Source organism: Conger conger, chromosome 17 (genome assembly GCF_963514075.1).
Source record: "Conger conger chromosome 17, fConCon1.1, whole genome shotgun sequence".
NCBI classification, from domain to species: domain Eukaryota; kingdom Metazoa; phylum Chordata; class Actinopteri; order Anguilliformes; family Congridae; genus Conger; species Conger conger.
Window position 1 is genome coordinate 39,016,050 of NC_083776.1, and position 18,524 is coordinate 39,034,573.

Consider the following 18,524-nt stretch of genomic DNA (forward strand, 5'->3'; position numbering starts at 1 on the left):
ATTGGACGAAAGGCAGGAATACACCCTGGACAGGTCGCCAGTCCATCACAGGGCACACACACTCACACACTCACACACTCATACCTATGGGCAATTTAGACTCTCCAATCAGCCTAACCTGCATGTCTTTGGACTGTGGGAGGAAACCGGAGTACCCGGAGGAAACCCACGCAGACACAGGGAGAACATGCAAACTCCGCACAGAGAGGCCCCGGCCGACGGGGATTTGAACCCAGGACCTCCTTGCTGTGAGGCGGCAGTGCTACCCACTGCACCATAAAACATGAACACCATGAATAATATAACCCCACTTGGGGAAAAAAGAAATTATCTGAGCCTTTTTTGTTTTGTACTTTACACAATGAGCACATTCCGTGTCTCCGGGTTGATGGAATGAAATTGGTACTGTGATGAATAGTGCCGCACCTGCTTATGTGCAGTGACCTCTGTGGGGAACCATTCTCTGCGTAAGTAGCATCTGAGGACACACGCTGTTTATTGAATATGTTTATTGAATAAGTCCCTTCTTGTTAGAAGCAGTGGCATTGTTGTGTCCCGATTTCTTCGACTTCCTAAAGCGAGCATTGAAATGAAATATCTCGGCACGCAGAATTGAGAGAGACTTGTTGAAGGCTGCAGTCAAACTGGGTTTCGGTGAACCTCAAGCAGAGCCGTCCTCTGAAGGCATAGGTTTTGCTTTGCACTAATAGCTCTTGTCACGTATTTCCCAATTAGGAGCCACCATTTTGCAGATGCAATATCTTGGCTTGAGCAGCATGTGTGCAATTTGAATGGTAAGGAGCACAGGAGATGATGGCAGAACTGGATTCAGGTCCACATTTTTAACATGTAGGTCCATATTGGGTTTCCACACTTGACACGATGTTGGTCCACCCTGTCGCTTTTGTTTTTCAGGGGGGGACATTTTTACTCTTGTGGACGCCTGTTGTGCCTGATTTGGTGCAATCTAAAAATCGATGAAGTTAATTATCACTTCCTTATCACTCCCACACAGCATCTGGAAAGAACCGCTGGAAATTAAACCTGTAGGCCCAAATAGATGCCATTACTTACGCAACATTAAACATTGATGCAAAGTTGGAATTTCTCGAGTGTGGTGCACAATATAAAGGAGTGGAGGAAATGTTTTATGTTTGAATTGTGTACATTTCATGGCCATAATAAGTCACCTTAAGGCACTTCTGTAAGGACAGAACAGTTGAGATGGATTTTTACTGTGTGTAAACTACAAGGCAAAGATTCCTAATGAAACACATCTGTCATTTATAAAAAATAATGATTCTGTTCCCTTGATGTTGATTGGTCATCCAGCCGTTGTGCCTATATTTATTGTTTTGCATGACTAAATATTCTTGGAATATTCTTGCATTATCTAATAATCAGTCAACCAGAATAAAAAAACACTCTAGGACTCAAGGTATGCAAAGTAGGGCATTTGATGTTTCATTTTTTGGAGATTGTGGTAAAAAAAATTCAACAATGAAGGGTGAAATGAATAATGCTCAGACAGCTAATTTGTTTAGTGTCTGAATAACTTTAGCTTGTGGAAATATATGCCTAATATTGCATTCAATTTTTCTATTCTTTTTGGGAAATCGCATGCTGCAGTTTACCCATCCAGTAGCATGAAAATGTATTTGCCCCCTTCTGGATTTTCTCTCTTATTGTACACACTGTGAATGGCTGAAGCTGATGTACTGCCATGTCATCATTGAAGCTGATTTAGTGACATTAAATTCAATTTTATTGTCTTTTCTCAGAAGACTGTCACAAAGACACTTTACAGAGTAACAGAGGAGAATTTACATTACATTATTGGCATTTGGCAGACGCTCTTATCCAGAGAGACGTACAACAAAGTGCATACCCATAACCAGGGATGAACATATCAGGAATAAAACATATCAGCCCTATGCCCCCAAATATCATATGAGGTAAACGGCTCCCTTAGGGGAGATGTGAAGATATCACAGGAGGAACCCAGCTATAGGGGGAGGCCAGTCCTCCGCTGACCTATAGCATGTCATCATTGAAGGTAATGTACTGACATGTCATCATTGAAGCTGATATATTGTCATGTTATCATTGAAGCTGACATATGGTGTTTTAAGCATAAATGTTATATCATTAAATACTCCTTGAAGGCACTGCATTTATATCTCACTATCACAGCAAAACAATTATTCATAACCCACCAAACCCCAGAGATATTTGAAAATGTATTTTTGGATTAAGTATTTTGTATCTGCCAGTTAAATGTGTGCATACATGAACATTTGGCAGTGGAAAGACACTGTTTCAAAGTGCAGATAATGAATAAAACATGGAAATTATCACATGTGGAGCATTTCAGAGGCTCAGATGTAGGTGCCATTTTGAAATGGCAAAGCAGGAGAGAAGGTGGTCTTCAGATCAACTACTGTCATACAAACCCATTTAATGACTTTATCCCATTTTATCTCATTATAAAATGGAAATGTTTTGTGACGAGTTTGATGTACTGCAATCTGATGCATCTCTCCATTGCTTAACTTGGCAATTAGGTGAGCAAATGAAGAATGGTATGACTGAGCTGCCTTGGGTATAGAATGTGTAAGGGGATAGAAGAGGAGCAACAAATTAATGAAATGTGTGTGTGTGTGTGTGTGTGTGTGTGTGTGAGTGTGTGTCTGTATGTGTGTGTGCGTGTGTGTGAGAGTGTGTGTGAGTGTGTGTGTGTGAGTGTGTGTATGCGTGTGTGTGTGTATGCATGTGTGTGTATGCGTGTGTGTGTGTGCGTGTGTATGCGTGTGTGTGTGTGTGTATGCGTGTGAGTGTGTTTATGCATGTGTGTGTGTGAGTGTGTGTATGCGTGTGTGTGTGTGCGTGAGTGTGTGTGTATGTGTGTGTGTGTGTGTGTGTGTGTCTGTATGTGTGTGTGCGTGTGTGTGAGAGTGTGTGTGAGTGTGTGTGTGTGTGAGTGTGTGTATGCGTGTGTGTGTATGCGTGTGTGTGTGTATGCATGTGTGTGTATGCGTGTGTGTGTGTGCGTGTGAGTGTGTGTGTGTGTATGCGTGTGAGTGTGTGTATGCATGTGTGTGTGTGAGTGTGTGTATGCGTGTGTGTGTGTGCGTGAGTGTGTGTGTATGCGTGTGTGTGTGTGTGTGTGTGTGTGAGTGTGTGTATGCATGTGTGTGTGTGTGAGTGTGTGTGTGTGAGTGTGTGTATGCATGTGTGTGTGAGTGTGTGTGTGTGTGTTAGTGGCGGGGGAATGCAGTCCAGAAAGGAAGATGTATGTAAGGTTTTGACATGGGACGGAGAGATGTTTAATTAATGAAATTGATCCACACTATATGCATAAAAGGTCACCGCAGACGGCAGTGCTTCCTTGTCCCTGTACAGCCCTAGTGTACACACTAATATTACACACCATGGAGAAGTGTACAGCCCTAGTGTACACACTAATATTACACACCATGGAGAAGTGTACAGCCCTAGTGTACACACTAATATTACACACCATGGAGAAGTGTACAGCCCTAGTGTACACACTAATATTACGCACCATGGAGAAGTGTACAGCCCTAGTGTACACACTAATATTACGCACCATGGAGAAGTGTACAGCCCTAGTGTACACACTAATATTACACACCATGGAGAAGTGTACAGCCCTAGTGTACACACTAATATTACGCACCATGGAGAAGTGTACAGCCCTAGTGTACACACTAATATTACGCACCATGGAGAAGTGTACAGCCCTAGTTTACACACTAATATTACACACCATGGAGAAGTGTACAGCCCTAGTGTACACACTAATATTACACACCATGGAGAAGTGTACAGCCCTAGTGTACACACTAATATTACGCACCATGGAGAAGTGTACAGCCCTAGTGTACACACTAATATTACACACCATGGAGAAGTGTACAGCCCTAGTGTACACACTAATATTACGCACCATGGAGAAGTGTACAGCCCTAGTGTACACACTAATATTACACACCATGGAGAAGTGTACAGCCCTAGTGTACACACTAATATTACACACCATGGAGAAGTGTACAGCCCTAGTGTACACACTAATATTACGCACCATGGAGAAGTGTACAGCCCTAGTGTACACACTAATATTACGCACCATGGAGAAGTGTACAGCCCTAGTGTACACACTAATATTACGCACCATGGAGAAGTGTACAGCCCTAGTGTACACACTAATATTACACACCATGGAGAAGTGTACAGCCCTAGTGTACACACTAATATTACACACCATGGAGAAGTGTACAGCCCTAGTGTACACACTAATATTACGCACCATGGAGAAGTGTACAGCCCTAGTGTACACACTAATATTACGCACCATGGAGAAGTGTACAGCCCTAGTGTACACACTAATATTACGCACCATGGAGAAGTGTACAGCCCTAGTGTACACACTAATATTACGCACCATGGAGAAGTGTACAGCCCTAGTGTACACACTAATATTACGCACCATGGAGAAGTGTACAGCCCTAGTGTACACACTAATATTACGCACCATGGAGAAGTGTACAGCCCTAGTGTACACACTAATATTACGCACCATGGAGAAGTGTACAGCCCTAGTGTACACACTAATATTACGCACCATGGAGAAGTGTACAGCCCTAGTGTACACACTAATATTACACACCATGGAGAAGTGTACAGCCCTAGTGTACACACTAATATTACACACCATGGAGAAGTGTACAGCCCTAGTGTACACACTAATATTACGCACCATGGAGAAGTGTACAGCCCTAGTGTACACACTAATATTACGCACCATGGAGAAGTGTACAGCCCTAGTGTACACACTAATATTACGCACCATGGAGAAGTGTACAGCCCTAGTGTACACACTAATATTACGCACCATGGAGAAGTGTACAGCCCTAGTGTACACACTAATATTACACACCATGGAGAAGTGTACAGCCCTAGTGTACACACTAATATTACGCACCATGGAGAAGTGTACAGCCCTAGTGTACACACTAATATTACACACCATGGAGAAGTGTACAGCCCTAGTGTACACACTAATATTACACACCATGGAGAAGTGTACAGCCCTAGTGTACACACTAATATTACACACCATGGAGAAGTGTACAGACCTAGTGTACACACTAATATTACGCACCATGGAGAAGTGTACAGCCCTAGTGTACACACTAATATTACGCACCATGGAGAAGTGTACAGCCCTAGTGTACACACTAATATTACACACCATGGAGAAGTGTACAGCCCTAGTGTACACACTAATATTACACACCATGGAGAAGTGTACAGCCCTAGTGTACACACTAATATTACACACCATGGAGAAGTGTACAGACCTAGTGTACACACTAATATTACGCACCATGGAGAAGTGTACAGCCCTAGTGTACACACTAATATTACACACCATGGAGAAGTGTACAGCCCTAGTGTACACACTAATATTACACACCATGGAGAAGTGTACAGCCCTAGTGTACACACTAATATTACGCACCATGGAGAAGTGTACAGCCCTAGTGTACACACTAATATTACGCACCATGGAGAAGTGTACAGCCCTAGTGTACACACTAATATTACACACCATGGAGAAGTGTACAGCCCTAGTGTACACACTAATATTACACACCATGGAGAAGTGTACAGCCCTAGTGTACACACTAATATTACACACCATGGAGAAGTGTACAGCCCTAGTGTACACACTAATATTACACACCATGGAGAAGTGTACAGCCCTAGTGTACACACTAATATTACGCACCATGGAGAAGTGTACAGCCCTAGTGTACACACTAATATTACGCACCATGGAGAAGTGTACAGCCCTAGTGTACACACTAATATTACACACCATGGAGAAGTGTACAGCCCTAGTGTACACACTAATATTACGCACCATGGAGAAGTGTACAGCCCTAGTGTACACACTAATATTACGCACCATGGAGAAGTGTACAGCCCTAGTGTACACACTAATATTACGCACCATGGAGAAGTGTACAGCCCTAGTGTACACACTAATATTACGCACCATGGAGAAGTGTACAGCCCTAGTGTACACACTAATATTACGCACCATGGAGAAGTGTACAGCCCTAGTTTACACACTAATATTACGCACCATGGAGAAGTGTACAGCCCTAGTGTACACACTAATATTACACACCATGGAGAAGTGTACAGCCCTAGTGTACACACTAATATTACACACCATGGAGAAGTGTACAGCCCTAGTGTACACACTAATATTACACACCATGGAGAAGTGTACAGCCCTAGTGTACACACTAATATTACACACCATGGAGAAGTGTACAGACCTAGTGTACACACTAATATTACGCACCATGGAGAAGTGTACAGCCCTAGTGTACACACTAATATTACACACCATGGAGAAGTGTACAGCCCTAGTGTACACACTAATATTACACACCATGGAGAAGTGTACAGCCCTAGTGTACACACTAATATTACGCACCATGGAGAAGTGTACAGCCCTAGTGTACACACTAATATTACGCACCATGGAGAAGTGTACAGCCCTAGTGTACACACTAATATTACACACCATGGAGAAGTGTACAGCCCTAGTGTACACACTAATATTACACACCATGGAGAAGTGTACAGCCCTAGTGTACACACTAATATTACACACCATGGAGAAGTGTACAGCCCTAGTGTACACACTAATATTACACACCATGGAGAAGTGTACAGCCCTAGTGTACACACTAATATTACGCACCATGGAGAAGTGTACAGCCCTAGTGTACACACTAATATTACGCACCATGGAGAAGTGTACAGCCCTAGTGTACACACTAATATTACACACCATGGAGAAGTGTACAGCCCTAGTGTACACACTAATATTACGCACCATGGAGAAGTGTACAGCCCTAGTGTACACACTAATATTACGCACCATGGAGAAGTGTACAGCCCTAGTGTACACACTAATATTACGCACCATGGAGAAGTGTACAGCCCTAGTGTACACACTAATATTACGCACCATGGAGAAGTGTACAGCCCTAGTGTACACACTAATATTACGCACCATGGAGAAGTGTACAGCCCTAGTTTACACACTAATATTACGCACCATGGAGAAGTGTACAGCCCTAGTGTACACACTAATATTACACACCATGGAGAAGTGTACAGCCCTAGTGTACACACTAATATTACGCACCATGGAGAAGTGTACAGCCCTAGTGTACACACTAATATTACACACCATGGAGAAGTGTACAGCCCTAGTGTACACACTAATATTACGCACCATGGAGAAGTGTACAGCCCTAGTGTACACACTAATATTACGCACCATGGAGAAGTGTACAGCCCTAGTGTACACACTAATATTACGCACCATGGAGAAGTGTACAGCCCTAGTTTACACACTAATATTACGCACCATGGAGAAGTGTACAGCCCTAGTGTACACACTAATATTACGCACCATGGAGAAGTGTACAGCCCTAGTGTACACACTAATATTACGCACCATGGAGAAGTGTACAGCCCTAGTGTACACACTAATATTACACACCATGGAGAAGTGTACAGCCCTAGTGTACACACTAATATTACGCACCATGGAGAAGTGTACAGCCCTAGTGTACACACTAATATTACGCACCATGGAGAAGTGTACAGCCCTAGTGTACACACTAATATTACGCACCATGGAGAAGTGTACAGCCCTAGTGTACACACTAATATTACGCACCATGGAGAAGTGTACAGCCCTAGTGTACACACTAATATCATGCACCATGGAGAAGTGTACAGCCCTAGTGTACACACTAATATCATGCACCATGGAGAAGTGTACAGCCCTAGTGTACACACTAATATTACACACCATGGAGAAGTGTACAGCCCTAGTGTACACACTAATATTACACACCATGGAGAAGTGTACATTCTAGTAAACACTCTCATATTACACACCATGGAGAAGTGTCCAGACCTAGTGTACACACTCATATTATACACTATGGAGAAGTGTGCAGAAGTGTGTGGGAAGTGAGGGCACATAGTGTACAATCACCACCACACATATTTTAATCTATTGTAATCTAGCACTGAATCCAATGTATTATCCAGGTTTTTCTACAGTTAACATCTGCCCCTTGCTCTATGTTGTTTTGTATAAAATAAGAAATAATGGTTGTACACTGCTTTCATGGGCATCCTGGGCCCACTAGCAGCCTACTGTCTGCACAGCTGTAGCCCTGCCAGCTTTCACCAAATTGGGCACAACAGCTTTCTGTTCGTGGGTGGTGGGAGGGGAGGCCACATAGCTGAGTGTGTCTGTGGCTAAGAGATCGCTATAGTGTAAAAATGCTAGCGTGTCCAGAGCTGATGGCCACTTTGTACCTGACCCCAGTTTTGGGCATGCTCAAAACTCTGGAAGGTTATTACCACTGAAAAGGGCCGACATCACCTCACTGCTAAGAAAGCCTACCCTGGAATAGAAATATCGTTCAAAATCAGGTTTTGAGAAAATCGATAGAAAGATAGAAGTGGTAAATAATTATACTCCATACACATGGCTTAATCATTCAAAAGGTGGTATTATCCTGAAAGTTCAATAGTTGAGGGTTGATTGGCAACAGTAAAGAGAAAAAGGGTTTTTTTGTTTTTTTTTCAGTGGAACAGAACCTTAAACAGAGGGCTGTACCTGCCCTGACCCAAACACAAGAGTCACTGCGAATTCCAGGGTGACGCAGCTGTTCCCTGCAGTGTATTAAAGTACACTATTAAAGTATCAAATGACCATGTGCCCATTTTGGCGAGTTACATCCAAAATTGCAGTTGGATGTGGGGAAATGCACCAAAATAACTGCCCTTCACCTTCATCTGTTTCTTCATCTAGCGCAAAAAAAGAGGAGAAATGAGCCTGATGTCCACAGCAAGGGCAAGGGCAGCCTGCAGCTGTAACTAAGCAGGAGAAGTCAGATGTGTTTTTCTCCTCGAATAATTAAGAACTGAAGTTGTCACCTCGTGCTGTCTGTACTATTGTTCTGGAGGCTGTTACATGGTGTTCAAAGTGTACTAAAAATATATCAGCTCCATCAGTACCTTAGCCATTAAACATTCAGCAGTATGGAAATAACGCTAAAACCATTCAGCTGTGGGTGGGCTCAAGGTCCTGTCATATTTAAAATGAAAATAAAAAATTTTATGTTAAAACTATGGTGTGATAAAATGTTTGATTTGAAGAGCACTGTGAAAGCAATTCAGTTTTATTTAATCTAATGACATGGTCAACCGTGAGTTTTTCTGCACTGTCTGATAATTATCTTAAGAACAGAACAGTTGGCAAACAGGCTTAACGTTACCCATATGATGATAAGGATGTTATGTTGTGTCACAAAACAAGGGTGACAGATGGTGTTGCGTGGATGGCAGTTTCTTCTGTAGGTCTTGTCCTGCATTTTGAAGGTGTTCAGTTTGAATTGAAAAGATATGGGGTGAATCTTGGCTACTTGCTTTCTGGTAATATGGGGCTCTGTGTGACAGTAATTGGCTTTGCTTGCTGCCATTAATCCTTTCCTGGTGATGTGCAGGATCAGGAGAGAAAGTGTACAGTGAAGCAGCAGAGGCATTTCTAAACCTCCAGTCCAATTCCATCTTGTTTTGAATAGTCTCAAAAAAGATTTACCTTGAGCAGGCAATGGAACCGAATCACCAGACTGTGATATTGGTCTCAAAGTCACATTTCAAGTGCTTCTGGCTATTGGAGCCATATTTCAGTTTATTGAAATTATTTGAGCAATTATTTGGGATATTTTGGAACCATTTCAGGAGACTTTATTGTAGAAACCCTTATTTGGTATTGATACTTTAATTTTGAAATGTCGGCGGTAGCCAACAGTTCTTCACTGCTTCAGCTGGCCTTTGAATAAGGCTTATGAGGCGTGCTTGCTCACTTTAAGCCTTTTTAGCACCTTTTTTATACCTACAATTTATTTCATACATTGCGCATAATTATTTGCATGGTTTAATTCCCTTGGATGCTGCCTGCCTGCTCACCTATGCCCACCTGCTCACCTATGCCCACCTGCTCACCTGTATACCTGCTCACCTATGCCCACCTGCTCACCTGTATACCTGCTCACCTATGCCCACCTGCTCACCTGTATACCTGCTCACCTATGCCCACCTGCTCACCCGTATACCTGCTCACCTATGCCCACCTGCTCACCTGTATACCTGCTCACCTATGCCCACCTGCTCACCTGTATACCTGCTCACCTATGCCCACCTGCTCACCTATGCCCACCTGCTCACATGTATACCTGCTCACCTATGCCCACCTGCTCACCTATGCCCACCTGCTCACCTGTATACCTGCTCACCTATGCCCACCTGCTCACATGTATACCTGCTCACCTATGTCCACCTGCTCACATGTATACCTGCTCACCTATGCCCACCTGCTCACCTGCCCTCTACCTCACTTTATTCCACAAAACTCAAAAGATATGATCTGTGGCTTGAACTTGCTTTCAACAAATCAGTGGCTATTTAAAACTAGAAATTTAATTTTACTTTTGAGAAAGGGAGTCACTACACTGGTCAAATGAAAACATAAAACATCAAATGAAAAGAAATATGGTTAAATAACTACATATATACTCAGTGGCCACTTTATTGGGTATACCTTTCCAGGACCCCATTCTGCATCCAAAAACAGCCTGAGGACATCTAACAAAGAAGTGTACATTGTCTTCCCCATTGTAGCTTTATTATTTTTAAAGCAGCACAGTTTAATTTAGGAAGTGGATTACATTGCTTAATATGAGGTTGAAATAGATCCTCCCAAAGATCCTTCAGCAGGACCTTAAAAAGGCCAAGCCCCTCCCCATTGACACTGCCGAGATATAATATTAAATTAACTAAAAAAACAAAAAACAAACAAAAACATATCATTTTTACATAAGCATTATATCAACTACAATACATCACACTATCACACAGACACTTTTTTCAGGCAACGCTATTGTCCCTTTCCCCATAACATGGCTTTCCCCCATTCCGTAAGTGTACATGCAATTTATTTAAAAAAAATAAAATGCCTTTAATTTTGGACTAGTCTCATCGGTTTGGCGAACGTTTGCCCATTTGTCATCTGCTGGTATCTTTACTAGTAAACTATCATATTTTCTGAACCGGGAGACTTAAGTTTACTGGACTTCTATTGTCAAATAATGTGCCGCACAAACCCAACAGGTCCGGCCACTAGCTCTGGCGATCCCGCCTCACAAACCAAACCTCAAAACAATTCCACAATTAACATACATATTAAAATTGCCATTGTCCACCGTAGTTGGGAGATGAACAGGTCCATAGGAGAGAAGGAAATTGTGCACACTTCCTGATTCCTGTGTTTCCCTCCTCCCACAGTCAATGGTGGCATGGATACACCCTGGCAGTCTGCATAATAAACTGCCTTAATTTGTCAATTAGCATAACTGTTCATATTTAGACCACCTAAATCCAAGTTTATGTGAACTGAAGTAAAAAATAACTTTAACTTGAGTCCTCTCATTTGAATTTTAATCTTTTGATCTGTAAACTTTATGAAATTCAAGGCAAAGAAATATTAAATGTGAAATGTGTGTACTCCCACTCTTTCCTTCAAAGATATTCAGACATTCAGAATATATTCCAGTTTTTTCCTCTTCATGCATTCCTTTGTCATTTTCATTTTACTTTCAAACATAATGGAACTGCTGAAAGGAATAACCACATTGAGTTCCTCTACTGCTCGTGTGAACTGTCAGGATGAAACGCAATGAATTAATCTTCCTATCCTGGAAGTGTTGGCTTGAAATTCATGACAAGTAATAACCTATGTTAAAAAAGACTGGACACTGTTATTATTGAACCGGTGCAGTGCTGCAGAAATCGCAATGTTAGCAATGTTAGTACAGGGGGGGTTCATCATACTGGTGCATCTTTGAATTCATTAAATTAAACAGAGCTGCTATAATAGGTTGAAGTTCAGACATCAGTCAGAAGTAATGGAATTACACCAGTCCAGTTTGTGAGCAGGTCTGCAACTCGGACAGAAGTCCATTTCCCTCATATACTGTATGCCAGCATTTTTGTTCATTTTTTCCTTTGAAGGAATATACCAAGCTATGACAGCTTTACTGGCACAATGCTGTTTAAAACAATTCCATCTAATTGTTTTGGTTTATCATGCATTCATTGACCATGATAGATGTAGGCAGATTTATTATTTCATTTATTCTTATTGTTCTCACAAGATACAAAAAGGCAACAAATAAAACCACATTTTAGCACAGCTCTGATGGTCAATGAACCATGCAAACAGTGCAGGGCTTAGGTGCCAGTCGTGTGGGAATGGCTGGTACTTCTGTTACAGAAAAAGGCCAGTCTACAAAAGCAGTTGTATTATACATTGAAAATACATGCTGTAAATAGTATGTACATTGCCATATGCAGTATGTTAATGGTTAAGTTGAATTTGTTGTTTCTGTTGTATACTTTTTGCATTTGGATTTGAGGTCAAAGGATGAGACAAATGTACAAACAACAATGTGTATGTATGTTTTACAACTTCACAGAAACATCTATTATTTTTCTTTATTTTAAAATGGAGCACTAACTCATTGCTGTGCAATAGCTTTAAATATTTGCTGCATTGAACGTTTTATACAGAAACAGGGCCATTTGACATTACATTACAGTCAACACAATACATTGTCTCCCTATATTTATCATTACGTGGCACATTTAAAGATTGGACCATTTAAAATATGTATTGAAGGGTTACGAAGGCTTACAATGATGAAGCAAAACTTATATAGAATATAGTTTAGCAATGTGTGGACAGTGAGTGAGGGTGAATCAGAGAGCGTTTTAGCAGATTCCTGGGAGGAAGTGAGTGCTGATGACCCTGACAGTGAGGACCTTTGGATGTGGAGGTTATACTTACTCCAATACATCCTATCCTATATTATTTATTTTAACATTCATTTCAATGTATTTGACTTTAATGCATGGCTAATAATGGCCATAGAAAATTAACAACCTGAATGGAGCCATCCTCCACTTTCTGTCAGGGGGCTCTTTGCCTTCAGGTTGGTCATCGTCTTCCGATAGCTCATTGTGGTTCATCCCTAACATATTAACAGTAATACACCCTTGGTATGGGGTTTGAGTAGCAGATTATGAAATGTAAGTTGAGGTCTGTTTTTATAAGCACCAAGGCAGTCCGAGATTGCTTTCATAGAGAGTCACTCGACTAGTGAACACAAACAAGACATCTTGGAACATATGCCTCGTTTTTTTTTGTTTTTTTTTGCAAAATATGTTACTGTATAATGATGAGCAATCTGCATTTTTTTTAATCTAGTAAAACATCCCACATTGCATTTTAAATAAAAATGTAAATAAAGGCTTGGATTTAAGTCATATGCTATTGCAGGATTGGTTTAGTTAAAATATTAATGGAATCCCAGTAGTTTTACAGCTTGCATTGCCATAAGAATAATATCTTTGGGTAATTTTTGCATCTTTAATGGAGTGAGATAAAAGAATAAACGTGGTGTGTGTGGGTGGGGTGTTGGGGTCGTGTGTGAGGGTGGGGTGTTGGGGTGGTGTGTGTGGGTGGGGTGTTGGGGTGGTGTGTGTGGGTGGGGTGCTGGGGTCGTGTGTGTGTGAGTGGGTTGTCTTGGTTGTGTGTGTGGGTGGGGTGTTGGGGTGGTGTGTGTGGGTGGAGTGTTTGAGACGTGTGTGTGTGTGGGTGGGGTCGTGTGTGTGGGTGTGGTGTTGGGGTTGTGTGAGGGTGGGATGTTGTGGTCGTGTGTGGGTGGGTAGTGTAAGTTTGAGAGCATTCATTTAGGGTCAGATCAGAGGAATGTTTGGGAACCCCTGGACAGGGGTTGGTGGAGAGCAGTGTTGGGGAAGGGGGTTGGTGGAGAGCAGTGTTGGGGAAGGGGGTTGGTGGAGAGCAGTGTTGGGGGAGGGGATGTACTGTAGAGCCTTTGTGAAACGGCCAGGTAAGCACGCATCATGTGCCCTCCTTCTCACTAAAATCCACGGCTGTGATCTCTGCAGCCAGTGAAAATGGCTTCATCTTCTGAATTTGCGTTCATTGGGCCTCATTTATCAAACGTGAGCGAACAAAATTCACTGTAAATCCATCGGAAATACATTTCCACACATAATGTGGAATTTTTCAAAGTTTTTCAGTCGTCAGTTGTTTTCGTATGTCAGTTTTTTCCAAAAGGAGCAGAAAGAACTTCACAAGTTGTCTCAGCTGTTCTTATTGTGCACGGAAATGACAGTGCATGGTTGTAAAGCGTGCTTTCTACATTTATTATTCAATTCATTTATCTTTTATTTTGATTTTGAGTACCAAAATTATTTTAATAAGCCAATTGAATGTTATAATTATTCATATCATGAAAATGGGTGATTCATTCTGGTAATCCTGATTGCGTAAGTTGTGTTTAATATAATTTTATCATAAAAGGTTTGCTATAAATTTGCTATAAATATAAATATGGTGTAGCTCTCTAAGGCCATCGTTCATATGTGTGGCCTCTCTTTACATTACTCGCCTATTAGAAGATTTGGGTCATGGTGTAACCTACTTGAAAAAGCGCATATTCAAAAAAAGTTCACATTCAAACATTGTGGTTTAGAAGTGGCATGGCATGTGGGCGCTTCATTTGTTAATGCGTTTTGTTTTTTGCCTCGTGTTTAATTCCCAAGGTTTTTCGCAATCGGAAGGTGGTAATTCGGTCATTCCAATATGACGTGAAGGCAGCATTAGACTCTCTTTACATTATTTTTAATGTATTGCTTTAATAGAAGATTAAAGCATGGCTTACTTCCAGAAAATGGTCAGGTGCTTTCCATCCTCAGCTTCTTGCAGACTGGCACAGGATAGTGAAAATATATCACTCCTTGATAATCCCAGACAGAAACGTCTCTCCTATAATTGTATAACTTTGCCTCCAGTTTTATGTCAAACCATTTTTGTTTTACCTGTTCCACATTTTACACTGTTTTTATTTCAGTCCTATGTGGTGCATACGTAGTTTATGTAGCCTATATAAACAAAAGTAGGCTAATTACTAATGTAACGATGTTAGTTTGGATGAGAAGAAGGACGCCGACACACTGATATGCTCCTCACACACCTTTATTGTAGACAACGTTTTGATCCCGCTTCATCGCTTTATGTTTCTCCAGCAGGACAATCATCTAATTTCCTCGTTCATCTTTGAACAGAATAAACAACGGACAATAACGGCGAGTTCAAGTTCAAGTTGAAATTTATTATAAGAAAACATCATGGCATAGAAGATGTTAAGTCCTAAATAAGTTTTCATTTTCGCAAAGACAAGTTACAAAGTAGCTGTAGCACAGAGTCATTTTTTAATAAGGCTTTTTTTAATAACCCATCCCCATTACCTTCTTTGCTTATGAAAAGCCTACTCAGCATTAAGGCAATGTAAGACTGTAAAGCACTATCATATGATAAATCATTTACCATGCTCCCATGACAGTGTTACTGGTGTCTGCATTAAAGCCAGCAGCGATTTTTCATTCGAAAAGAAATAAAAAATAAAATGCATAATATTAATAAATCAACAGCATATAGTTCATAATGTCATAAACTACATCACTCCAAGCTTAAATACCTCCAGGGTTTTTCAGAGAAAGGCACATGTTAAGTTCTCAGCATCTTTTATTTTATTTTAAAAGCCCTACTAGCATGACACTACAAATGTTATTTATGATGCCATGCATTAGAAAAACCCCTTTCAACTATTGAACAGAAAGATATGTAAAAAACTACCATAAAGAGAGGTCTACATCAGCATAACCTCAGTTCACTACAACGTGCAAATAATGGGTAAGCCTCAAGAACAAAATCACCACATTAGAGTTTGCTAAAGTGCTTTTAAAAAACTGTATAGTTCTGGAACAAAATCTTTTGGACAAATGAGATTAGCATTAAGCTCACAGGTCCTGGTCCGAATCCTAGCCTGTGTGGAGTTTGCATGTTCTCCCTGCGTCCATGTCCATGTTCTCCCTGCGTCCATGTCCATGTTCTCCCTGCGTCCATGTCCATGTTCTCCCTGCATTCATGTGAGTTCACTCCAGGTACTATGGTTTCCCCCCACAGTCCAAATACATGTAGATTAGGTTACTCAATTGTCCCTAAATATGAGTGTGTGAGTGAATGGTGTGTGCCCTGCCATGGACTGGCGACCTGTCCAGGATGTATTCCTGCCTTTTGCCTAATGTATGCTGGGATAGGCTCCAGCCCCCCTGCTACCCTGTTCAGGGTCTTCATTTACCTTCCATAGACATAAATATGTCATTAAAAAGTGGATGTATACATATCGCTTCTGAAAAGCACTGTTTAATGGATGTTACAATGTGTCTGCATGGGAGGGCTGAATTTCTCCAGCAAGGACAGACGCAAAAACGCACAGTAAACCTGAGAGTGACCTTCTATGGTAATGTAACCTGAGAGTGACCTTCTATGGTAATGTAACCTGAGAGTGACCTTCTATAGTAATGTAACCTGAGAGTGACCTTCTATAGTAATGGAACCTGAGAGTGACCTTCTATAGTAATGTAACCTGAGAGTGACCTTCTATAGTAATGTAACATGAGAGTGACCTTCTATAGTAATGTAACCTGAGAGTAACCTTCTATAGTAATGTAACCTGAGAGTGACCTTCTATAGTAATGTAACCTGAGAGTAACCTTCTATAGTAATGTAACCTGAGAGTGACCTTCTATAGTAATGTAACCTGAGAGTGACCTTCTATAGTAATGTAACCTGAGAGTGACCTTCTATAGTAATGTAACCTGAGAGTGACCTTCTATAGTAATGTAACCTGAGAGTGACCTTCTATAGTAATGTAACCTGAGAGTGACCTTCTATAGTAATGTAACCTGAGAGTGACCTTCTATAGTAATGTAACCTGAGAGTGACCTTCTATAGTAATGTAACCTGAGAGTAACCTTCTATAGTAATGTAACCTGAGAGTGACCTTCTATAGTAATGTAACCTGAGAGTAACCTTCTATAGTAATGTAACCTGAGAGTAACCTTCTATAGTAATGTAACCTGAGAGTGACCTTCTATAGTAATGTAACCTGAGAGTAACCTTCTATAGTAATGTAACCTGAGAGTAACCTTCTATAGTAATGTAACCTGAGAGTGACCTTCTATAGTAATGTAACCTGAGAGTGACCTTCTATAGTAATGTAACCTGAGAGTGACCTTCTATAGTAATGTAACCTGAGAGTGACCTTCTATAGTAATGTAACCTGAGAGTGACCTTCTATAGTAATGTAACCTGAGAGTGACCTTCTATAGTAATGTAACCTGAGAGTGACCTTCTATAGTAATGTAACCTGAGAGTGACCTTCTATAGTAATGTAACCTGAGAGTGACCTTCTATAGTAATGTAACCTGAGAGTAACCTTCTATAGTAATGTAACCTGAGAGTGACCTTCTATAGTAATGTAACCTGAGAGTAACCTTCTATAGTAATGTAACCTGAGAGTAACCTTCTATAGTAATGTAACCTGAGAGTGACCTTCTATAGTAATGTAACCTGAGAGTAACCTTCTATAGTAATGTAACCTGAGAGTAACCTTCTATAGTAATGTAACCTGAGAGTAACCTTCTATAGTAATGTAACCTGAGAGTAACCTTCTATAGTAATGTAACCTGAGAGTAACCTTCTATAGTAATGTAACCTGAGAGTGACCTTCTATAGTAATGTAACCTGAGAGTGACCTTCTATAGTAATGTAACCTGAGAGTGACCTTCTATAGTAATGTAACCTGAGAGTGACCTTCTATAGTAATGTAACCTGAGAGTAACCTTCTATAGTAATGTAACCTGAGAGTGACCTTCTATAGTAATGTAACCTGAGAGTGACCTTCTATAGTAATGTAACCTGAGAGTGACCTTCTATAGTAATGTAACCTGAGAGTGACCTTCTATAGTAATGTAACCTGAGAGTGACCTTCTATAGTAATGTAACCTGAGAGTGACCTTCTATAGTAATGTAACCTGAGAGTGACCTTCTATAGTAATGTAACCTGAGAGTGACCTTCTATAGTAATGTAACATGAGAGTGACCTTCTATAGTAATGTAACCTGAGAGTGACCTTCTATAGTAATGTAACCTGAGAGTGACCTTCTATAGTAATGTAACCTGAGAGTGACCTTCTATAGTAATGTAACCTGAGAGTGACCTTCTATAGTAATGTAACCTGAGAGTGACCTTCTATAGTAATGTAACCTGAGAGTGACCTTCTATAGTAATGTAACCTGAGAGTGACCTTCTATAGTAATGTAACCTGAGAGTGACCTTCTATAGTAATGTAACCTGAGAGTAACCTTCTATAGTAATGTAACCTGAGAGTGACCTT